Source organism: Stenella coeruleoalba (genome assembly GCF_951394435.1).
Source record: "Stenella coeruleoalba genome assembly, chromosome: 2".
Lineage (NCBI taxonomy): Eukaryota > Metazoa > Chordata > Mammalia > Artiodactyla > Delphinidae > Stenella > Stenella coeruleoalba.
In genome coordinates, this window is record NC_137147.1 from 105328253 (window position 1) to 105354267 (window position 26015).

Sequence of the window (26015 nt, forward strand, 5' to 3'; positions counted from 1 at the left end):
AGCTAATAACTCGTTCAACCTTTGTGTGTCAGATACCAAATGTGACAAATAACAAGCTAGGAAAAATCCTTGCAAACTGTATCACAAAGAAATGGCCAATAACTTTAATATGTAAGGAATGCTTACAATTTCCTTTTGAAAACTCCAAGTGGAAAATGACAGCCAAAGGCAGGAAAAAAAATCATTCACAAACTACAAATGGTCAATAAATATATGAAAACGATTTCACCCTCTCTAACAATATATATTCATACTAAAAGAATAGGACAGTTTACAACTGGGCAGCAAAAACAATAATTTAAAAAGCAAATTCTCAATTTTCTTCAGTTGTAATGTAAAGCAAACGCACATTTGACTCTTTTTGTCCTGTGAGCGCCTTTCCATCATGCCTGTCTTTGGGAAGCCTAGTCACTGAGATCCCAAAGCTATTTGAATGTTAGGCACATAGCCTGGGGCTGACTAGCAAATCTAATTCTCCAGGGTGATGGTCAATGTCCCATTGGCTGCGTGACTTTGAGGAAGGAGTCACAGGACCCTTGGCACTGAGCAATCCAGCATCCCTCTGTGTATTTAACAGGATGTACTTTAAGATGCATTTTTTTCTTTCACCGATTGCCAAGTGACGGGGTTTGAACTCAGAGGATGCTAACTTCCAAGTCAGTGGCAGAGATTAACGATGGCTGCATTCTTGTTTTCAAAAGGCACAGAATAGTTTCAATTCCGTTTTCTATGCTCCCTCAAGATGAACGGATTCTTCAATACTTCCACTAAGAAAAAGCTGGAGATGAATCTGTGCCTTGTAAGTTGTGGAGAGACAGGTAGAATTGTTCACTGATCACCCCCAGAGCCCTCCTCAAGTTGTCTGGAAGTGGGCTACCTGGGACTGAAGGTCACCTGCCGTCAGCTGAGAGGCTGGGCACACACTTAGTTTCCCATGGAACTGAGGCTCCTGTGTCCCTGAAGCTAGAACGCCACTTCTTACAAAGTCACCAAGTTCTAGCATCTGGTGTGTGAACTCGGACAGCATGGCACCCGTGCACTGGCGTTTCCTCTCTCTGCATGCCAGGCTGCTCTCGTGCTGGCACTGTGCAGATGACGTAGCCAAGGCAGGGCCTACCCTTGGAGCATACCAGGGTTTGCCCGATGTGCTCTGCCCGTTTGTACTTCTCCATGGATGAGGACAGAGCAGGGGACTGTATGTCTCATCGTACTAGCTTGTACGTTTCCCCGATAAAACCCGTTCCTTACACCCATTCATGTATAAGGTGGCCGTCGGCCTCACCTGTCTCCACATGAATGGACCTTCTTTAAGTCAGTTTAATTCATTCCAAAGTAGGCCTCAGCACCCTGGGCATTCAGAATGGACTTAATACTTGGGTGGTTCGCATCTTTTAGTTCACAGAGATAGTGGTTGTTAAAAGCCACGATTAGCCCTCGGTCCTAGAGAAAGAAACAGGGAGTGTCTTCATGCATATTAATGATTTCTGGTAATGATCGAATGACCTATTATTGCTTTCATTCCTGTGTTTGTTGGGTAAGTGGATAAAAATAAAACCTTCCAGGTGGTCAAGTTCCTAAACGAATCGTTTGGTAGAGCCTCTTGGCTCCAACTACCTGGTCTGGAGAGCTGAGAGGGAATTTCAATATTGCAATATGTCTAGGAAAAAAAAATTCCTCATTGGTCCTCAACTTTCCAGGGTTATCCTGGACTTCTGGAGTTCTATACCTTATTCTGAATTATAAGCCCAAATACTAAACATTCAAAAATAAAATATATAAATATGTAGAACCAGACCCCATGTTACACTGGAGGGGCTAGGGTTGCACCAGCAGTTTTGAGAATCTGTTAGCTCCAAAAACCATGAGGTGACCATGACAGACCTGGCTCAGTGCTGCTGTTGGTGACAATGACAAGGAAAAAAAGTGGCATTGGGGCGTTTTTCTCTGGTATTAGGAAAGAAGCCCCAAAATGCACAGGTTTTCACTCAAAATAGGTAGGTGAACAGCAATAGCGGTTAAGGGTGCTGTAGTGGACACGCATGGTTTTTCCCTGCTCGGCTCCATTTTCCCTAATTCTGGTCACAGCTTCTCTAGCTTTCCTTGGGAATCACCCTTTTCCTTTTCCCACTCTCTGCGTGGTTCAGCTAGAGCTGATTGCAGCCCAAGCTCCATTTCTAACTGACCCAGGCTGCCAGGTCCTGGATTAGTCATGCAAAATTACAACACAGAGCGTTCCATTCTTCCTTCTGGGTGGAGGATTTGGGTGGAGACCTAGAGCCATCTTTAACTGAATGCACCTCATCTGGTATCCGACATAGGCCAATATTATGCAAGTATGGTACGAGAATAGAGCTAGTCAGCAGTTGACTAGATACGATAGAGAATTGAGTTAGTGAGGTGGACATGATTTCAGCACTAAGATGGAATGGATAAAGGATATTAAAAACAAGGAAAACTGTTGAGAAATAAGAGGAGAGATAAGAGGACAGTTCCAGGTGATTCGAAACAAGCATTGTGTAATTCATCCCATACACCTACCTCTTTTTTGTAGTGTTCTGGTAACACATCAATAAGCTATTAACCTTGGTTCTTAGCCAATGCTTGTTTAATTGTCTAGACTACCTGGTGACCACAAGGGAACTGGGGGCGTCTCCGTTGAGAGTGTAAGAAAGCGTCGATTCTAGGGTTTGGGCTTGTGGCAGGTGATCTGGGGGAGAGTTTAGGGAGAGGAGCTTGCTCTGGGTTAGATGCTGTCAGGAAGTGGGGTAATTCCGTGACTGGGTGTCTTAACAAATCTGATCTAGAAGGACGGACGAGCAGTGTGAGGCCCAAATTGTCCTTGGTAAAGAAGCAGCAGATGCTCGCATCAGCCAGAATGGGGATGTTTGCTCATGTTGTCGTTTGAACAGTACTCCTGTGTTGGCCAAGTTCACCCACGATGGTGGAGCGGTCGTGTTTGTGTCTTGCCTCAGCTTGGCCAGAGTGATGGCCTTGTCTGATGTGGATGTTCTGTGAAAGGGTTCGTGTTCACAGGAGAAGTCCGAGGCCCGCTCCTGGCTGCCAGGGGCTGCTGGTCTCTGTCTCAGGAGGGAGGGAGATGCCTTTTCCCCCCCTGCATCTGAAGTCACCACCAGCAAGTGGCAACAGCAGCCCCCAGGCAGCGCAGGCTCCTGGGTTCCGCTCAAGCAGCGGCACAGAGCCTGGGCTCCGCTCCAGCGTGAGTGACATCTGGTAACTCTAGGCTCCTAGTTGCCTGCAGCTCCCACGGGCGAGCGGACTCCGCTTTCTCTCTCTGCTACTCCTTCCCTTCTGACCCTCTGAAATTGCTAGAGTGGTTCCAGTTTTCCTAACTGAACACTGGTTGATAAATGTCCCTTTATAAGCAGGGCTGCTCTTCAGTGTCAAATGTCTACCTCTGCTTTCCTCACCTCCTAAGTGACAGGATTTAATGATTAACGAAGTATTTTTCAAACGGAGGCCGTGGATCCTGAGGAATCCACAAGCATCTTGAGACTGGGAGCTCTGAAATGGGAGGAAGGTTGGGGGAGCCCTTTGGCTCAGGGTGGCTCTGTGAAGAAAACCGTCAGCCTCGTGAACGCCTTCTGCCTGTGTGGCTTGCTTTGGCGTGGACACAGGTCTGGCTTTTCTCTTTGTGGGGGTGTTTTCTATCACCTGAAAGTACAAGCAGCCCTGCACTGGTCAGAGCTCAGTCACAGGGGGTGTGAAAGGCATCTGATTGCAGAGTTTTCCCAGCCAGTTTCTGCAGACAGCCAGACAAGCTATTAATAGTTTGCTGGTAATCGAGCCGAAACTATATGCGTTGGGTTCTCTTGAAACTGCCTTACGTTTTAAACTCTAAAACATTTGAGACTGTATCTTTAAAAGATCTGCCAGATAGGTTCCACTTCAGGAAAACCAAATACACACAGAAATGTGTATTCTTTTTGTTTTTTGCGGTACGCGGGCCTCTCACTGTTGTGGCCTCTCCCGTTGCGGAGCACAGGCTCCGGACGCGCAGGCTCAGCGGCCATGGCTCACGGGCCCAGCCGCTCCGCGGCATGTGGGATCTTCTCGGACCGGGGCACAAACCCGTGTCCCCTGCATCGGCAGGCGGACTCTCAACCACTGCGCCACCAGGGAAGCCCAGAATTCTCCTTTCTTATCCGTGCCCCTACTGTACCCATAATGTGCTCAAGCCTTTTCAAGTGGACTTTCAGGTTATGTCCAAAAAATGAGCTTTTCCCTTGTTTGTCTGATCAGCTTGAAAGGGCGTATCCACTGTTTCTTGATTTATCTATATGGGATTCTTCAGACCCAGCTCACAGCCTGCCTTAGACCAATCTAATGAGTGGTGGTGGAAGGGAATGGAGCCCTTGTGTTTCTGATGTTTGCAGATTCTTTTTAAGATTTTTCTTTTTTTTGATGTGGACCAATTTCAAAGTCTTTATTGAATGTGTTACAATATTTCTTCTATTTTATGTTTTGGTTTTCTGGCCCCGAGGCATGTGGGATCTTAGTTCCTTGGCCAGGGATTGAACCCGCACCCCCTGCATTGGAAGGCAAAGTCTTAAACACTGGACCCCCAGAGAAGTCTCTGCAGATTCTTTTTAAATTTTACACCTGCAAACAAGCGCCTACTAGTTATCTCTTGCTACACAATGAATCTGTGTTTTGTAAACACCACTCATCATGCAGATAAGACCAGTCATGGGCTGTTTTCTCTTTTACCTTCCAGTAAAGGATGGAAAGGGCTGCATTTTCAACGCGATTATACCAGATTATACTGGTCTGGGAGCTTTGTCAAGAACTGTCCAGCAAGACATCTTAAATCTCTTTGGTTTCCCTCTTGGGCTATTTTCGTTGGCTGCTCAATTGTCTTCAACTGCAAAATGTTATAAATACAGCTTAATGCAAGCAAGCCCACCTTCCGATGAATTCCCGTGCCTCCCAATAGTACTTAATCATCTGTCCCTTTCACTGCTGCAAATGAACAGAAGATGAAGTACTGGTGCGAGGACAAACTCAACATACAAAGCAAGGTTAGGCAGCCTCTTTGAGCTGCTCTGCCTCTGGGGTTCATGGGCTCTATAGTTGGTTTGAGGCCTTTCCTGCCTGACGTAAGATGACCTTTTAGGATCTGTTAAGCAGCTAGAAATCGCTCGAAGCTTAGGTGGAGTCAGTTAAAAATTCCCACACGGAAAATTGAGTAGAACCAAGATGGAAACTGATGAAATGCAAATACCTTCTCTCCTATCCCCAGCCTCTCTCTCGGCCATATGCCTGTCCAAGTACCTGCTTCATTAACAAGGATTTGGGGGTTTAGGGATATTTCTGGATGAAGCATGGCTAATTTTGAGGGTCTTCTTATTTAGGCTGATTTGCAAATGAACCAAGGTCAACAGGTGGATCAGACCAACCCTGCTTTGGGCCATACCTCCTTTATCAAGTTGCCTCCCAGATACTGAGCCCCGAGAAACAGGGTCTAGGGGATGTTTCAAACTGACCAAAGCTCTTCGTTCCTGGAGAAAGCATCATTTCCAAAGCCCTGCCCTTCTCCCTGCCCTGGTTGCTGGGCAGGGCGACCAGGCAGACATATGAAGTTCTCTTTTTCTCCTTCCTTAAACCTTCGCACCAGAGCTGTCCCTAAATTGCAAATCCGATGTCACCCCCATGCTGGATTCACCCATGGCTTTTCATGGCCTTCAGAATTCCATATAGCCCTATAAAAGTGTCTAATCCTCAGAGTATCAAGGGCCTCATGTAAAGGGCCCATATTAGGAGCCTAGTAAACACCAGGTAGGCTGACATCGCTCTGGCCTTTTCATCCTTGTCAAGTCAGATGCAATTCCCTAGTCCTTTGGTGCTGGGCCCTGAGGAGGGAGAGGGAGAGAGGCTGTTTGTCCCTCATTCTCCAGGCCACCAAGTAGCACAATGTCCCACCTCTGCTCAGTCTCTCCCTGCTTAGATAAGAGCAGACATTCCCCGTGTCTCCACTGCTCTCTTCTTGGGTGATCCCTCTGTGTGCGCTGCTTAGGAAAAGAGGGTAGTGTGTTGGGCCAAAGCCACCACCACAGGAGAACGGAGGGGACATGCTTTTAGGTGGCATCAGAAGCCACGCAGAGAAGGAAGGTGGGTGGCTGATTGCCAGACCCATTCTGTTCTCACCCCCACACCCAAGGTAAAAAGTAGAAATATGGCAGCCAGGGCAAACCAGGTTAGAGTTAGGGTTACCTCATTCAATTAGTTGCCCTTCTACCAGACCTCCTCTGACGGTCACTTCCAAGTTCAGGGACTCACAGTCTTAACACTTAGTCTATTTACTTAACAGAAAATGTTTCTTCCATTAAATTAAAGTATAGCACCCTGTAATTTCTGTCCATCAGGACCTCTATTTGATCACTTCTGGAGTTCTTGGGTAATTTTAACAATAGCAGAGACAGAGGCCATTTGGAGATAGATTTTATTGGTCATTTTGCTTATTACAGTTCAAGGAAGTTATACAGTGTCAAAGATTTTGTAAATTCCAGAATTGCAATAACGCCCCAGTCCAACCCACTTCTTTCTCACCCCGGTTTGACCCTGCAGTGACCCATGTGTTTGAATGGCAGTGGTGGAGGGAATTTATCAGGAAACTTCAGTTTGTCAGGGTTGCTTACAGACTGAGGCACCCAGATTAAAACAGTGGTGCAGCGGTGATCTGACCAGCACAGAGAGGTCCCAAACAACCCCTCCTTTGTTCTGGAACCAAGGCTTCCATGAATGTCTCTAAAATAGCATTAACCTTTTTGTGGTCTCACTGAAGTGTTGACATGTAACCATAACCTCAGAATATCTTTTGTTTACCATTGTTATGGTGGTTGTTATTTATTTATTTTCATTATTTTTTAGGGTATGCGCAGACCTTGTTCCCCCTTCCTGGCTTCAGCCAGCTGGCCTAGATGGGATCACTGTTACAGTTTTTGCAGAACTTCAGGATTGCCATTCAGAAAAGCCTCAGGTCCCGTGGCCAGTCCAAGTATGAATTGTATTCAGTGGCTGCTCTGATCAATGGAAGTTGAGATGGGAGCTGTACATCCAGCTACTGGCTGAGAAAGCCTGGGAGTGGCCACTGGCAGAGCCACTTTGGGGAGAATTAGAGAGAGATTACAGAGTAAAGATCACAGCTGCCGTTAAAAAGTACAGAATGGGGCTTCCCTGGTGGCGCAGTGGTTGAGAGTCCGCCTGCCGATGCAGGGGACGCGGGTTCGTGCCCCGCTCCGGGAAGATCCCACATGCCGCGGAGCGGCTGGGCCCGTGAGCCATGGCCGCTGAGCCTGTGCATCCGGAGCCTGTACTCCGCAATGGGAAAGGCCACAACAGTGAGAGGCCCGCGTACCGCAAAAAAAAAAAAACAGAATGTCTCGATAAACATGATAACTCTTTTCTTTACGATTTTAAGTTGGGCCATTTTCTTGTTTACACAGGCCCATTTTGTGAGGTGGAGTGGATGTACCATCTGAGGTATTCAAATAGCAACTCCAAATGGATTAAAGACTTAAATATGGGCTTCCCTGGTGGCACAGTGGTTAAGAATCCGCCTGCCAATGCAAGGGACATGGGTTCGAGCCCTGGTCCAGGAAGATCCCATGTGCCGCGGAGCAACTAAGCCCGTGCGCCACAACTACTGAGCCTGTGCTCTAGAGCCCACGAGCCGCAACTACTGAAGCCTGCATGCCTAGAGCCGGTGCTCCGCAACAAGAGAAGCCACTGCAGTGACAAGCCCGCGCACCACAACAAAGAGTAGCTCTCGTTCACCGCAACTAGAGGAAGCCCTCACTCAGCAACGAAGACGCAAAGCAGCCAAAATTAAATTTAAAAAATTAATAATAAAAAGACTTAAATATAAGACCTGAAACCATAAAACTCCTTTTTCCATAGGGAAATTGTTCCTTGACTTTGGTTTGGCAATGATTTTTTTGGCATGACACTAAAAGCACAGGTTAAAAAAAAAAGAAGCAAAAATAAACAAGTGGGATTACATCACATTAAAAAGCTCTGTACAGCAAAGGGAACAATCAACAAAGTGCAAAGTCAGTCTACAGAATGGGAGAAAATATTTCTAAATCACATATCCGATAAAGGGGTAATATCCAAAATACACAAGGAACTCATACAACTCAATAGCAAAAAAAACCAAATAACCCAAATGAAAAATGGGCAAAGGACCCTGAATAGATATTTTTCCAAAGAAGACATATAAATGGCCAATAGGTATATGAAAATGTGCTTAAGATCACTAATCGTTAGGGAAATGCACATCAAAACCCCAAGATATCACCTCACACCTGTTAGAATGGTTATTATTATTATTTTGCGGTACGCGGGCCTCTCACTGTTGCGGCCTCTCCCGTTGCAGAGCACAGGCTCCGGACGCGTAGGCTCAGCGGCCATGGCTCACGGGCCCAGCCGTTCCGCGGCATGTGGGATCCTCCCGGACCGGGGCACAAACCTGTGTCGCCTGCATCGGCAGGCAGACTCTCAACCACTGTGCCACCAGGGAAGCTCCTAGAATGGTTATTATTAAAAAGACAAGAAATAACAAGCGTTGGTGAGAATGTGGAAGAAAAGGAACCTTGTTCACTGTTGGGAATGTAAGTTGGTGCAGCCGGTATGGAACACAGTATGGAAGTTCCTCAAAAAATTAAAAATAGAACTACCTTTTTGTAAATGCATGTTACCTTTTCATCAAAGTTATTCCTTATTTAAATTTCTGGGAGGAATAACTAAAAAGCTTTCTCAATTTGTATTAAGTGATGATGTCACCCCTTCACTTACAGGCACCTTATTTAATCAGAAAGGATTGGGAAAATTGAAATTTTAATTTCAATATAATTTTGTCAACACAATATTAGTTTATAAAATGTCTTTACTATTTTACCTGCTTTATTTTACTTTATTTGTTTATCATCTTTATTGGAGTATAATTGCTTTACAATGTTGTGTTAGTTTCTGCTGTATAACAAAGTGAATCAGCTATATGTATACATATATTCCCTACCTCTTGCGTCTCCCTCCCACCCTCCCTATCCCACACCTCTAGGTGGTCACAAAGCACCAAGCTGGTCTCCCTGTGCTGTGCAGCTGCTTCCCACTAGCTATCTATTTTACATTTGGTAGTGTATATATGTCAATGCTACTCTCTCACTTTGTCCCAGCTTACCCTTCCCCCTCCCCGTGTCCTCAAGTCCATTCTCTACATCTGTGTCTTTATTCCTGTCCTGCCCCTAGGTTCTTCAGAATCTTTTTTTTCTTAGATTCCATATATATGTGTTAGCATATGGTATTTGTTTTTCTCTTTCTGACTTACTTCACTCTGTATGATAGACTCTAGGTCCATCCACCTCACTACAAATAACTCAATTTCATTTCTTTTTATGGCTGAGTAATATTCCATTGTATATATGTGCCACATCTTCTTTATCCATTCATCTGTCGATGGACACTTAGGTTGCTTCCATGTCCTGGCTATTGTAAATAGAGCTGCAGTGAACATTGTGGTACATGACTCTTTTTGAATTATGGTTTTTCAGGGTATATGCCCAGTAGTGGGATTGCTGGGTCGTATGGTAGTTCTATTTTTAGTTTTCTAAGGAACCTCCATACTGTTCTCCATAGTGGTTGTACTACTTTACAACCGTGCAAGAGGGTTCCCTTTTCTCCACACCCTCTCCAGCATTTATTGTTTGTAGATTTTTTGATGACGGCCATTCTGACCAGTGTGAGGTGATACCTCATTGTAGTTTTGATTTGCATTTCTCTAATGATTAATGATGTTGAGCATCCTTCCATGCGTTTGTTGGCAATCTGTATATCTTCTTTGGAGAAATGTCTGTTCAGGTCTTCTGCCCATTTTTGGATTGTTACCTGCTTTATAAATATTTTAATTTCGGTGGACATCTTGGGACTTCAGAGTTAGTGTATTAAGTTGATGGAAGATATTTGTCATATAACCAAAAGAGCAAAGTCAATCCTTGTTGGCAAACCAGTTAGTCAACTCAAGCTTACTTTCTTCTTTTAATAAAATTAGAGAACACCAACTTCATTTTTCAATGTGTTTTAAAGAACATTATTTTTAAAAGAACAATTGAGAAAGAACTTAAACAGCACATCTAGTGGGATATATTACCAAAAGCAATCAATAACAAAATGATATATATATATATAATATAATTATTACTCTTTATTTACTAATATACAATGTAAAGTGTAGTTAAAATATTGTTATTTTTGAAGCAAGGTGTATGAAGCATGGTATTTGCAAAGTATGTGCTTGTATATTGAACACTGGTGTCGAGCTTTTTGAAATAATTCAATAAGAATCATGTATAAAAATCAGAAATGATTAATTATGTTAGGTGTCACAAGCAAACTTTTTTTATGTATTTAATGAAAGTGTGAGCATAAATCAACCTGACAACTGGCACATAATTCTGTTGTTTGTTAAAAGGAGATAGAAAAATATTAAACACTTTATGAAATGAAATAACACATTTTGTGATATGATGTGTTAGAATAGGTTTCACTACCTTACAGAATGAAGTGCACCAAATCTGAAAAATCACAGAATGTTTTTATCTGCAGGTGGCGTTAATGGATATTGAGAAATGCTGGTAGCTCAGAAAGCATTCTAGTCATGCCTAAAAGAATCAGCATCACTCAGCTGCCCCTGTCCTTCAGACATAAATATATCTGGAAATAATCATTTACCATTAAATACCGGGAGGAAACACATTTTCTGGGGCTTTTTGTTCTGTTCTCAGGGGATTCTCCCTCAAGAGTGATCCTTTATTGGACAGTATTTGGGAGATGGAAGAGGTGAAACCCCTCTCACTGCCTGTCTCTGCAATATATCCCACTTCAGAGCATCCTAACACAGGCCGACACATCTGGGTTCTAATGCTTTACTTCACCCTCATAGAAATGCCTCCAAGACCTGCAGACAGAGACTGGGCCATAGACAAGCCCACTGTGCTTTGATTAAAGGAGATGTTCCCAAGGCAGTATTTTAAATTGTCTCTTTGACACCCGCAGTTTTTTACAGCTCGGCGCAATGTACAGTAGTAAGATTAAGAATGGGCGAAGGCGTTCCTTTCTTCTTTGTCAAAAAAGCCACTGTGAAAGGGAAGCTGGGAAAGGAAAACTCTCCATGGTCATTCCGACGTGTTCTCAGGCAGATTTTAGGAATGGGAGTTGAGGCATCTAGAAATTGATCCCCTTTCAACTCTCTAAGCAAGGGAGATCCTTGCCGAGTCTCTCCCCCCTCCCCTGCCCCTCCCCTTTTCCTCCAAATATCCCTCCTCCTCCTCCTCCCCCACTTTTTCTAAAATAAGAGAAAATCTCATTTTATAACTTAAAGATCAATTATATAGGCCAAGGGTGACTAAGGCATCCTTAAGGAGACTTCAGTCTTAGAAATCAGTTCTGAGAGACTTGAATGTTCCTTTTACATATAAATTTGAACTCATTAAGCCTCCTCAGCTTAACACAACTAAAACTATTGAAGATAATTGCCAATAAATTACAACCTCTTAATTCCTGGATAAGACAGACAATGCATTAATAAAAAAAATATGTGTATATATTTCACTCAGTCGAGGATACATGAATTTTCAGATCTTAAAGCAGAGTATATTCTTTTTCTTTCTTCTAGAATCTTTATGGTTTCATAGTTTTCACTCTTTTAAATTAATTTTTAATGGAGTATAGTTGCTTTACAGTGTTGTGTCACTTTCTACTGTACAGCAAAGTGAATCAGCTCTACGTATACATATATCCCCTTTTTTCGGATTTCCTTCCCATTTAGGTCACCACAGAGCATTGAGCAGAGTTCCCTGTGCTATACAGTAGGTTCTCATTAGTTATCTATTTTATACATAGTAGTGTATATATGTCAATCCTAATCTCCCAGTTCATCCTACCCCCCTCCCCCCTTGGTATCCATATGTTTGTTCTCTATGTCTGTGTCTCTATTTCAAGCAGAGTATATTCTTATAATTTCCTTGTTAAACATGATTGATACATGATTTAAACATGCTCTTATAATTTCCTTTTTAAACCAACCAACAATTTAGCAAGTGGAAGAAGGAAAGAGAAACCTATAATGTATATTAAGCTTTTGCTCTCATTAGCCAAACAAACATCAAATGAACGTGTTTTACCACATCTGCTTAACTTGGAAGACTCACTATTTTGCTCACTCTTGCTCTGGAAGTTTTATATGTTTTATTTTTATTTTTTGCAAAGTCTTCTTTTATCACGGTTTGATGCTCACTGGCTTAATTGCTCCATGGGAGGCAGTTCCCACTGCCGGGTGGCAGCATCCCCTAGTTGCTGGTGAGCTTTAAGGAGGGGAAGAAACAGGGGCAGGTCTGTAACCTCGACAGTCTTGACCCCATGACCTGCGCCAGGGCAAAGTGCACACAAGCCTCATGAACCCAAAAGGAAAAAAGCCACCAAAGACAGAAGCTAAGGTGAACATCTCTGAGCCTCATTTTCTGCTCACTTCAGCACGCACGGCTCAGGAGGTGCACACTTAGCAGAACAGGATGAAGCTTAAAAGGTCCTCGCAGGGAGCAGGGAGCAAGTGATCTGTGGGAAGGGTCCGCATTTTTTCCCCGTGGGGAAGCCCTGTGCCGTCAGCTCCTGACCAACTCACTTGGGTAGTAGCTTTTGTCTAGAACAATTGCTGGCTGTCACAGAGGGTCTGTTCCCTGCACCAGGGGAGCCAGGCTGGGAGGCCAGATTTGGTACCTTGCCTGAACCCTTCGGAGAGGACAAGTGATGCCACGGCCACTCTGACCTGGACGCACCGCGATGGAGCTCCTTGCTGCCCCTGAGGGGGTGACAAGCACTTTCCTTTGCCTGATTCTGACACTGCTTAAAAGGCTCTATGTGCGGTGTGATTGCAAAGTCAGCCCTGACTCTCTGCTCACCAACATCAGAGGTGTCCCTCCTGTCCCCACAGCCCCGTCTCCTCCCCCCACCTCCACAGAGCTTAGGGGGCTGTCGATGCTGAGAGGCAGCCTGTGAAGTCAGGAACATTGCTCCCAAACGTGACCATTTCTGCCACTAGCCGGGAGGTGAGTTAAGCCTTCTGTGCCTCAGTTTTCTCATCCGTAAAATTATTTGCATTGAATTCTGCATTGAGTTCTCCTCTAAACTAGCTGCTTTAGAGGAGCTTCTATCCGCAACACCTCCCCCGAGGATTAAGGCTTGGATTTCCCTGGACTTTACCTGAAGGGATCCCCTCCCTTCTTAGTTTTGTGCTCTGCAGTTGGTGACGTGAAACTCACTCAAACCTCCTGGTAGCCTCAGCAGTCTAAGTCCAGGAACAGACAGAAACCGAGACTACAATGCAAGCTCCCGTGGAGACCGTGGGCTCTCTACACGGCTGGCTTCTGACTCTGTCCTCAGGAGCCAGAATGAAACGATCAGCTATCCCGGGCATCGCTCCTGGAAGGAACTTCTTTCTAGGAAGGCCCTAAGCTGGCTGGACCTCCGACATTTCCTCTCTGATCTGCCTTACAGAAAACAATAGCTGCGACTAGCCCTAGCTTCTCTTAGTTGACAGCAGTACCTGCTTGCAGCTGCGTCTGCTGATACCCACAGGGAGAGGACCAGGCCAGAACATCGCTAAATGCTGGTGCAGAGGGATGAGCCATCCTGCCAGCGGACGCCTGGTCTGCACTGGCAGCGTGCACCCCACGGGGCACTGCTGGCCTTCCCCAAATTACCAGAGTCTGGCGCGGTCTGTCATCTGCTTCTCACAGTTCCTCTTGGTACTTAGCTGTTTTGGTTTGAGACCGGCTGGGACCTGGGACCCTTTGCTGCAGTGCTGGCACCTGGACACACCTCTCCTCCAGCAACAAAATACGAGGAAACTGTATGGAACTAAAAATAACTGCGTGCATGCGCAGTTAGGGCAAATTCGGGACAAAAGATACAAAAGACCAAAAAACCCAACTGCCATTTCTGAAGAGCCAGGAGCAAACGCAGGGTACTGCGCATGCCCCCTGCACACAACACCACCTAAGGGGATGGGCAGAACATCTAAGCCAACCCTCCGGCCCGACCCCTGGACGCACCCCTACCCTCACCCCATATAAGGAGCAAGCTCTCCCCAAGGGAAGGCGGGGGGGCCCAATAAAGCCTTGTCTGAATTTCTGATCAATATCTGTTGACTGGGGAAGGCCAAGAACGTTGGTTGGTATCAGATTTACAAGGTGGTTGACTCTGACCGCGCTCCCTCTGGTCCCTGCTGGAAATCCTTACTTTTACTCTTTCCTGTGTCCTCCACTTCACTGAATTTCTACCATCACTGCTATTGGCTTCACCAGCCATCTATCCTGCCTCATCCCCTGTTCCTGGAATTTTGATCAGATCCTCTGCTTATGGAGTTTTTAGACACAGAGGCTGGGAGCTTCCTTTGGATTGTATTTCATGAGTGTCTCATATGCTTGTTCCTAACAAAAGAGTATGTTCTTTATTCCCATTGACCCAAAGTCAACTGTAATGACATCAGTATGACCAATTTCCTCTCCAAGGGCCTCAGGGCTCCACCAATACCAAGACCACCACAAAGAGTTCCAGTGTGATCGCCATCTGGGATTTACCTGTTTATTGCCAGCACGTGTTCCATGGGTCATGGCCCTCTAAGAGTTAGAGCACGAGGCGCCAACAGCTCTACTGCCACACCTTGTCCCTGTCCCATGCACCGGTCATTGCTGGCCTTGTTATCTGTACAATCATCCGTCTCCAGGGACCAGCCAGCCACCTGATTTCCAATGTGGCTCACTATTTCCTGGTTTGGGAGACTATTTTCAAGGCTTTCAAAGATCATATCTTTTTGACCCCATGGTGCCCCCTTAGATGGAGGAAAGAAATGCACTGAACAGGAGCTCTGAAAGTTTAGCAGGTCTCCAAGACCACTCACAGGTTCAGTGATTCACTGGGACTCACAGAACTTAGCAAAGCTGTTTTTCTCATGGTTATACCTATTACAGCAAAGAATACAGATTCGAATTGGTAAAGGGAAGAGGCACATAGAGCAGAATGTAAGGCCTGGGGTTTCCGGGTGTCCTCTCCCCGTGAAGTCATGTAGATGTGTGACAACATGCATGGAGTTTTGCCAGTGAGGGCAGCTCACTTGAGTCTTGGAGACCTGAGTTTTTATTGGGCAGTTGGAGCTGTAGTCATGGCTGACCACTGGTCCAGCCAAACTTAGTCTCTAGCCTCAGAGGTCAAGCTGACATTACGTGGCCCATGGCCCCCACCATGAATCACGGTGTTGGTGTAGACTCTCTGGCTTGGCCCAAGGTAAACAAAACCTCTTTTAACATTCCACAGCTTAAAGGTTCCGTCGCAGGAGCTGGGGGCAAAGGGCCAAACTTTTTTTGGGTAAGGTTCATCCTTTACTGCACAAGCATTAAGATCCCAATAATTCCATGGTCCTGTTTCCTGGGAATAATTCAGTCCTGAGGGGAGATTGGAGAAACTCATCTCCCACCATCAAAGAGCTCCTGAATGTTCCATCCTGCAAAACTCTGGGAGGAAAATTCCAATGCATATGCGAGAGTGGTGGGCTCTGAGCTGGCCCAGGGGTCCTGATAGCTTCCTGTCCACCGCAAGTAGAGTAGAGGTACCAAGTAATGTACACCTTCACATTTCTGCAACAGTCCCGAACCTCAGGGACCCACGCCAGGCTGCCTTCTTTCTTCTGTTCAGAATTTACTGCCTCCATTCTGGCATCTCCAAGCTTCTGTCCTATTCCATTGTATTTCCAGAGAAAATCCCGCATGGGATCTCCTGGGAGGAGGCAGAGGATTGATTCCAGGGAGACCAAGCCCCTCCCCTTGAAGAGTTGACCATCTAGCAGGAGACACAGTAATGCAAATGAATAATTACAGTACTATGTGATTAATACTGAATGAAGGACTTGGAGGGAGAGGGAAAGGGAAGACTTGGAGAAAGAGCAGCATGTCTGGGAAAGGTGAGGGTGCTTGTACAGCTGGAGGAGAAATGTGTGGCCAGAGATGAGGCTGAAGATGGGGCAGGGGCCGGATCTGGAAGGGCTTCCTATGCGATGCCAAGAGCTGCGAGATTTATTCTGAAATCGCCTGGCAATATACCTACTGGGCTTAAGGGAAATCAAATGCAACAAAATTCCCTCTTGTCTACTGTGTCTAGTGTGCTAGGTGATGAGGTGGTGGGGATAATGTAGCATACAATAACACGAAATAATCAGACCTTTTTGCTACAAAGGCCCAGTGAGGCAGAGATGGGGAAAGTGGCCCCTGAATAGTGGATCTGCAGAGAGTTAATAGGAGTCATTTTGAATTCATTCAGTCTTTTTTTTTTTTTTTTTTGCGGTACGCGGGCCTCTCACTGTTGTGGCCTCTCCCGTTGTGGAGCACAGGCTCCGGACGCGCAGGCTCAGCGGCCATGGCTCACGGGCCCAGCCGCTCCGCGGCATGTGGGATCTTCCCAGACCGGGGCACAAACCCGTGTCCCCTGCATCGGCAGGCGGACTCTCAACCACTGCGCCACCAGGGAAGCCCCCATTCAGTCTTTTAAACCTGTTTTCTATTCTCTATTCTACTGTCTCAGATCCCCAGCCCCCAGTGTATAATATTTTGTGTGCAAATTTCTCTCCCCACCTGGACCTGTAGAACATGGTGATTAAGAATAATGGGTCTGTCACGCAGAGTGAAGTAACTCAGAAAGAGAAAAACAAATATCGTGTATTAACGCATATATGTGGAATCTGAAAAAATTGGTATAGACGATCTTATTTACAAAGCAGAAATAGAGACACAGGTGTACAGAACAAATGTATGGATACCAAGGGGGCAGGGGAGGAGGTGGGATGAATTGGGAGAAGGGAATTGACATATATACACTATTGATACTATGTATAAAATAGATAACTAATGAAAACCTACTCTATAGCACAAAGAGCTCTACTCAAATGCCCTGCCGTGAACTAAATGGGAAGGAAATCCAGAAAAGAGGGGATATATGTATATGTATAGCTGCTTCACTTTGCTGTACAGTAGAAACTAACACAACATTGTAAAGCAACTATACTCCCCCCCAAAAAAAAAAATCGATATTTCAATTTGAGTCCAAAGGTGGGAAAAAGCTGATGCCCCAGTTTGAAGGCAGTCAGGCGGGAGGAATTTTCTCTTACTTGGGGGAGAATCAGGGTTTTTTGTTCTGGGCCTTCAACTGATCGGACGAGGCCCACCCACACCAGGGAGGGCAGTCTGTTTTATTCAGTCTACTGATAGAAGTGTTAATCTCATCCAAAATCATTCTCACAGACACACCCAAAAGAACATTCAACCAAATAACTGGGCACCCTGTGGCCCAGTCCAGTTTACACACAAAATTCATAGCCACACCCACTGTTCTGAAGTGCCCCAGACTGAAAGGTTTCCCAAACTGGGACTCCAGGGTTACAACTGAAAAAGTCCTCGCGTGAGTTGCCCATCCTACATTGCATGAGCCCAAAAAGCCAAGGAAGAAGAGGAAAGAGAAGTCCTGGGGGCATGGAACCCACATAATGTGTTCAGGGGGCTCAGAAGTTCAAGGTCTGGGGGAATGGGGCCGGGAGTGGTGGCAGATAAGAGCAAGAATGGCACCCAGGGCCACACCTTGAAGGGCCTTGAATTTCATGCCGGGCAATGTGTCCTTTATCCAGCATGCAATGAAGGGTTTTAAGCCAGGGTTTTAATCTGATTTGCATTTTAGAAACGTCTCCGACCTGCCTCGCTGTATTGGGTGGAACACTCCTGGTATTCATTACTCAAATGCCAACCTAAACGGGCTCTGGAAAGGCTAAATCAGAATTGCATCTGTGAGAACTGTCAAATGTACTCCTGCTCTTATCTGCAGCGACAGCTGCAATTCAGGAGTGTGGATCCAAGCCAGCTGGGCTGGTACACGCTTTGGGATGCTTCGGTCCCCATGGGAGCAGGGCCTCTCCCACCCTTTGAGCTCCTGTTACAGCCAAGGACCCCTCTCTACCTAGCAACTTGGGTGATTTACAAGGTACACCAGATCAGGAAACTGCTTCCCCTCCCATACCCCCCAACATCAATGGCTTTCCACTGTACAGTAAGCCCCCTACCTATGAACAAGTTCTGTTCCGAGAGCACGTTCATAAGTCCAGTTTGTTGTTAAGTCCAACAAAGTTAGCCTAGGTACCCAACTAATGCAATCGGCTATATGGTACTGTACTATAATAGGTTTATAATAATTTTCGCACAAATAATACATAAAAAACAAACACAAAAAGTAAAGAAAACATTTTGAATCTTACAGTACGGTACCTTGAAAAGTGCAGTAGCACAGTACAACAGCTGGCATCCAGGGGCTGGCATGGAGTGAACAGGCAAGAAGAGTTACTGACTGGAGGAGGGCAAGGAGGTGGGAGATGCTAGAGCTGAAGGGTCGTCAGCAACAGGAGACAGAGGGCGAGCCGTGACGTCACTCATGCCTGACGTGGATGGTGCAGGTTCTGGTTCCTTGCTGGATTCAGTTCTATCTACCCTCTTGAAAAAATGATCCAGCGATGTCTGGGTAGTAGCTCTTTTTTTCTTGTCATAGATGACACGGTAGCACTGGATTGCATTCTGAATGGCTGCTGCAACCTTCATGTACCATTCTACTTACATGATTGGACATGCGAACACACTTTCGCATCTTTGAAAGTTCGCTACTTGAAGGTTCACATGTAGGGGACTTACTGTCCTAGGGATAAACTCCAAACACCTAACCCCACCTCAAAGCCCAGCTCCTGCTCTTCTCTTTAGCCCGTCTCACTGTGCTCCAGGCACAGGAGCCTCCTTTCTCTCTGTGAAACATGCTACACTCCAGCCTCAGGACCTTTGTACCTGCTCTTCCCGTTGCGGGGGCATTTTGCTCTGACTCCTCACATCACTGGTTCCTTCTAATTCTTTAGGTCTCAGCTTCGATGTCACTTCCACAGAGAGGCTCTCCTTTACCACCTCATCCGAGTAAATCACTCTGTTATTCTTTGTCATAACATTTGTTTTTTTTCCTTCCCAGATTCTTTGACAAACTGTAATCATTCCACCTCATCCAAGTAAATCACTCTGTTATTCTTTGTCATAACATTTGTTTTTTTTCCTTCCCAGATTCTTTGACAAACTGTAATCATTTCACCTATTACTGTATTTAGTTATTTCTTGTCCATCTCTCCTACTAAATTGAAGGTACCATGAAGGCAGGAATTTGGACTACCTTGTTCACCTTCAAGTTTCCAATACAACATTTCCTGGTGCATAAAGGCATTTGATAAATATTTGCTAATTAAATGAGCGATGCAAAAATAACTTCCAGGGTCTAGAACTGATGCAAACGATCTAATTACCGTTACTGCTAGAATGTCCATCACTAGGCACACTCAAGGCTGGTAATTGCTACATTTGCCCTTTTACGATTCATCCCTGGGTGAAAAAGCACCAAGAACATCTCAGAGAGTCCCAGAGGTTCCTTAATACACCTTTCAGACCCCATTGTGTAGCCACAACCCTCGTTTCTAGTGATAATCAGAGACAGTGATCCTGCCAATGTGGTAACTCTTTTCCTTGCCTGCCGGTCTACTGGCCTGAGAAGCCCCACGTGACCAGCTGGTAGTCATAGCTTCCAGTGGAAACTGGAACCTTACTGTATTCCTGGCAGAAGTCCTCCCTTGCTGGGAACCACAACCTATGACCCAGCAGAATTTAGAGCTATGGGGACAGAAGCATATGTTTTGCAAGAAAGTCATTGGGAATGATGATAAGAGAGGCCACTGCTACTTCTGCCTCTTGGTTCCCAAACATGAACTTTCTATATGCTGGGGGCATAGCACCAGAATGGCCCTTGGTTCACTGCATGTATCTCTCTCTGGAGGAAAGAGCCCTAATTCTCCAGGTGTCCCCAATTTGGCATTTACTCTCAAAATCACGAACGTGCATTTTCATGTCCAATCACGTAAGTTAGTTCACGAGCCTGGAGTACATTGTCACATGTGTGCATCCTCTGCAAGTGGTTGTGTTTTGTGTACATTACTGTACAGTACTGTAGAGAGTACAGTAGTACAGTACCTTTGTTTCAAGCCCAGGATGTCTGGAAGCAAGCGTAAAAGCAGTGGTATATAGCCGATTGTGTTAGTTGGGTACCTAGGCTAACTTTGTTGGACTTAACGAACGAATTGGACTTACGAACGCGCTCTCGGAACGGAGCTTGTTCGTATGTGGGGGACTTACTGTAGTTGGATTCATGTTGATGAGGGAGAGCCCATGCGGTGGTGCCCACTTGTAGTATTTACACCTGCCTCTGTAGTCTCTCCCTCCATGAGCTCATTGTCCAAGGTCTGGGATGGTTGAAGAGACCTTGGCTACCACTCACAGGATACAGCAGCCTGTCCCCTTGGCAGTTAGCTGAATGCCTCCTCTGCACCGGCTTCATGTAAGACAAATTCTGTACCCTCTAGACTCTTCCCATAGGTCTGTCCTCAGGTCTCTTCCTCAGTCTTTCTGATCTCTGCTCTCCCCATGTTGCTCCTTCCAGACCCCTGACTAATTAGCCAAGCATTTGTCCCTACTCAGAAGCTGACGTGCACTCTAACTTCAGGCCACTTCTCTGTCTATGGTTTTTTTTTTTAAGATTTTTTGATGTGGACCATTTTTAAAGTCTTCACTGAACATGTTACAATATTGCTTCTGTTTTACGTTTTGCTTTTTTGGCCCTGAGGCATGTGGGATCTTAGCTCCCCATCCAAGGATCGAACCAGCACCCCCTGCATTGGAAGGCAAAGTCTTAACCACTGGACCACCAGGGAAGTCCCGATGTCTAGGTTTGATGTGCTCAGCACTGCTCGCTGGGAGGAATTCCCTTCACGGATGTCCTTCAGCACCACCCTTGAGTGGGGACGTTGGTGGCAGCATTCCTGTTTTTGCGCGAGCCAATCCATTTATAAACGAGGGCCGAGTTTTTCTTCCTCCATCAGTTAATCAGTTAACCTCCCCTGCCCCCTGCCCTAGGCCATGGTATCAGCTGAGGAGCTGAGTCACAGGTAGGAGACTTGGGGCTTTGGGCTTCCCATCGAGGCCACCTCTGAACCTGTTTGGACTCGATTCTGAATATATAACCTCCATTATGACTCAGCGCAGCCAAAAATACCAGCTTACAATTACTTAGCTCTAATCCCATAGTCCCTTGCAACCCATGGTCAGAAACGCAGGCATGCCCAGCTGCGCGCTAGCCATGTTTTTCCGACGGCAAGCGGCTTCCTGCTGCAGATAGTATGGCCTTGATCTAGAACTCTAGGGCTCTGAGCCACATCTCTCCCATAAGGTTTGCCAGAGACTCCGCAGAGCACTCTTACCCACCACAGGTTCTTCTAGCCCAGCTGAATCCTCCAGCCTTATGGCCTGAGTGATACGGAGCTTGGTGCAAATGGATGTCAATGTAAACTGGGACGTATTAGAGAATCCTCTCTCTCACTCTTGCCCTGCTCAAAACTGGAAGCCTTCCAGCATGCCTGAGAAACAGGCTGGAGTAATATTCCCAAGGGCTGGGTGTATGCTGCTTTCAAAATCCAAAAAAGCCTACCAAACCTCATTCTCGGTGGTAGAGGGTGCAAGGGTTAACAGCCCACCTTAGAGGGGAACGCCTGGCAAGGCTCAGACCACAAAATGCCTGGAAACTGCACCAGTGTGACCATCCTCTGAATTTCCATGGATTTTATCTTCCATATTCCGGCAGCACGTGTTTTCAAATATGCACCACTTCCTGCTCATCAGGTCCAGTTAGCCTGACGTCATCCGCATAGTGGACCATCAGGATGTTTTGTGAATGTCAAGACAATCAAGATCTCTGTGGGCTCTGTTGCAACAGAGAGCAAGAGGGTTACCATGGGCCCTACAGCGAGGCGGTGAATGTGAACTCTCGTCCTTCCCACAGAAAGGTGAGCTGGTTTTTATTCTCTTTACTGATGGGGTTTGAAAGGAACATAGGTGCCGGATCAATAACCACATCCCTAGTGCCCGAAGCTGTGTTTACGTCTTTGGGTAAAGATACCACATCCAGCACAGCAGCTGCAATTGGGGCTATCATTTGGCTTGGTTTATAGCGTCCACCAGCACCTACTAAATCCTTCTATTTTTTTGCAAAAGACACATGGATGAATTGAATAACAGAGACATGATGAAAACCACCACCCTTGTATTCTTGGAATCTTGGAGGGTGGCACTAGTATTTGCCATTTCACCCAGGAGGTGGTATGGCTTCTAATTTGCTGTCTTGGTTGGAGTGAAAGGCTGTTTCCGGGGCTTCTGCTTGTCCTTCCTATTTTGTCTCTTCCTCCACAGGTCAGGGAATGAATGAGAAGTTCTGCCAGCTATGCAGCATAATTATATACTTGCAACCAGGAAAAATAACTGGAGGGTAGATCTGTGGATACAAGGGATCCACTGTGAGAGAACTTGGGCTCGAGCTCCAACTCATCTCCTAAACGCCTAACTGGGAAGGTGGGGACCCTTGACAGCATTTTGGATTCCTTACCAGGCTTCCACTGCAAGAGGGCCTGGGTTCGATCCCTAACTGGTGAAGATCCTGCGTGCTGTGCAGCGTGGCCAAATAAATAAATAAGAATTAAGTAATTAAAAAAAAAAGTGCACACACAGAATTACTCTGGTAAATAGGCACAAGTCGCTTTGGAGAAGGACTGGGGGAAACGCTTATCTCGCCCCTGACCACGGGGTGCTTGCTATGTGACAATTCTATCCCCTCCATTTACTCTTTATGCTGACTGTCACCTCCATCGCCTAGTTCTATGGCAGAATTGTGTACCGTCAATCCAGGCTAAGAGATCACGGTGGCCGCTGAGCGTCTCAAAGATGCTTCTGCCGTCAGCGGATTTTGATTGCCTTCGGCACCTTTCCGGGGAAGTCATCATGTGATGGGTTCTCCCTTTCTCCCAACTCCCCGGCCCCTCGTTAGTATGCTGCCCACGCTGATGTAGTATCTCTACTTCGTTTCCTGACGGCTATTGTTGTGTCGAAGCTTCGAGGAATAGCTGATTCACTTTGTTATAAAGCAGAAACTAACACACCAGTGTAAAGCAATCATACTCCAATAAAGATGTTAAAAAAAAAATAAATTAAGGGCTTCCCTGGTGGCGCAGCGGTTGAGAGTCCGCCTGCCGATGCAGGGGACACGGGTTCGTGCCCCGGTCCGGGAGGATCCCCCATGCCGCGGAGCGGCTGGGCCCGTGAGCCATGGCCGCTGAGCCTGCGCGTCCGGAGCCTGTGCTCCGCAACGGGAGAGACCACAACAGTGAGAGGCCCACATACTGCAAAAAATAAAATAAAATAAAATAAAAAATAAAGTTAATTAATTAATTAAAAAAAAAAACCAACTTCGAGGAGACATGCCCGCAGCACGTTTGACTTGTTCCCCATGACCTTAGGAGAGCATTAAACGCTGCTTCGCGAGGTGGTGCTTCTATGCCAGCCAATTCCCCCCAGGGCAGCTTTATATTCTCCTCACCCCCCCCCTTCCCTGCCCAAGACCCTGGGCCATTTGCTCCCCCAGTTCCTGTCAGCACGGATTACCCAGGTCTGGAAATGTCTTGAGGTTGCACACTGTGTCTTCCTGGAGTAGGAACCCTATTTCCCTGTTCTGGTCATGCTGAAGCCTGGCCTTTGTTATTGGTCTGGAGGCAACGAGGGAAGTAGGGGCAGACCTTGAGGCAGATCTTGGGGAAGCAAATATCATCTTGCAGGGTTTTAGGCCAAAGGCTGACAAACCACAGTCTGCAGGCCAAATCTGGCTCCCCCTCCCTTTTTTTTGGCCACGCCTCGTGGCATGTGGGATCTTAGTTCCCCGACCAGGGATCGAACCCGTGCCCCCTGCAGTGGAAGCACAGAGTCTTAACCACTGGACCACCAGGGAAGTCCTCACCACCTGTTTTTTTAAAATAAAGTTTTATTGGAACATCTCCCCGCTCATTTATGTATTGCCTATAGCTGCTCCCAGGCTGAAACAAGAGTTGAATAGTCGGCGATAGACTCTGGTCTGCAAAGCCTAGAACATTTACTATCTGGTCTTTTACAGAAAAAGTTGGCTAACCCCTGCTTTTTCCTGGAGCCTATAGATTCCATTAAGGATTTATAATATCTGCCTAATGAAACATAACAAAGAAGAGAGGAGTTAGGTAGGCAAGGAAGTGGGCCACGCACGGGTAGAGAACCAGACTGGATTTGTCCAGCCTTACAGCACTGCCTGTTACTAACTGCGAGACCTGGGACAAGTCACCCAGCATCTTGAAGCCTCAGTTTTCTCGTTTATAAACCTGAAAGTACTAGTTTCTATGCCTTCTACTTTACAAAGCTGACGTAAAGACCAAATAATATGATGGATATAAAAATCACCTGGAAAACTACAAAAGGCTGGAAAATTTGGAGTTACGTTATTTGCGACTCCATGTCATGACCTTCAAAGCCACAGCTGGGGAAAAGGTCCTTCATCAGCCCCTTTCCTGTCTGACTGTGCAGGTCATCTCAGGAGGACCCTCTTGTGCAGGTTTGGTCTTCAGCCCTAATCTCAGGGCTGCAGCCTCAGGTCTTCTGCCAGGTTGGCAGGCTTCCCACCTGATGTGTGAACCCCAGAATCTTTTCAGAGACCCACAGAATCTATGATATGGGTGCAGAGGAGGGTTTTGAACTTTCGATACTGACTTGGGGTGGTGGTAGTGATAGGGGGTCTTCAAAGAGGTGCTGCTTGAAACTATAAAAGGGATTGTAAACAAAATCATTTGAGGAGAGAAAAGAGAAGTGCTCCTAGGAGAGAAACTACAAGGATGCCTAAATTTCAGTGAGCGTAAGGAGGAAAGGATTGAACAAAGGAGCTAGAGAAGGAGTGAAAAGGGAAATTGGAGGTGGGGTGGTGTTCAGAAAGAATGGCACCTGGAAGCCAGAAACCCTGTGTTTAATTCTGGGATTGTCATTTCTTTGTTGTGTGACTCTGGATAAATCACTTGATCTCTCTGGGCTTTGATTTTTCTCAGCTTTAAAATGGAAATGGTGAGAATTCCTGCCTCCCAGGTTTATTGTGAGATTCAGAAGAGAAAGGACTGTAGAAGTACTGCATGTAGGGGCATTTTAAAAAACTTAGCCTCTTCCCCAGCACAGGGAACAAGCGTCCGCGGCTTCACTGTATTTACATTTTCATCTTGCTCTCAATCTCCCTTTGGGTCTCTGTAATTCCATTGTCTTAATACAATCTAAATTAGAAAGATAGGAGAAAACTTCACACAGATCCCCTTGTTAGTACATAGCTTCTCTCCAAAGCTTGATTCTGTGATTGTTTTTTTTCTGAAGCCTATAGCTTGCATTACTAAGAAAACAGTAAGATGTCCTGAATGTCTAGCAACCCATTTCCAACATGATGCCTCTTATAATAAGAAAAGGTCAAGGAGTTACAGTCTGCAGGTGCAGAAAAGGCTTTTCTGGAGGAGCAAAGGTTTATTTGGTCTCAATTGGGAGGCAGTGTTTTGGGACAGTTCAAGATTTTCAGATATTCAATGCCAAATCCTCTGGCCAAAAGATGTCCTCACAAGTTTCTATAGATAAAACCATTATAGGAAATCAATGTGCTCCTGCATTTTCCAGTATAACTCAGCCATAATGCCCCAGATACAGCCAGGGGAACCCAGAGCTAATGACTGGGCTGGGGTGAGGGGGAACTTAGGCTGCATTTGCAAAGTCAAAAGCACTGCTCAGAGTTCATGAAAATAGGCCCACTCAACAGTTATTTGATGGACATTTATTTCCCTATCTGAGCCTCAGTTTCCTCCACTGTCAGCTGAGGCCATTAGAATAGATTTCCTACACTTCTCTTTCAGAATATATATCCTGTGCCTTTACTGAACATTCAGCCAGATACAGGCGCTTTGTCTGAAT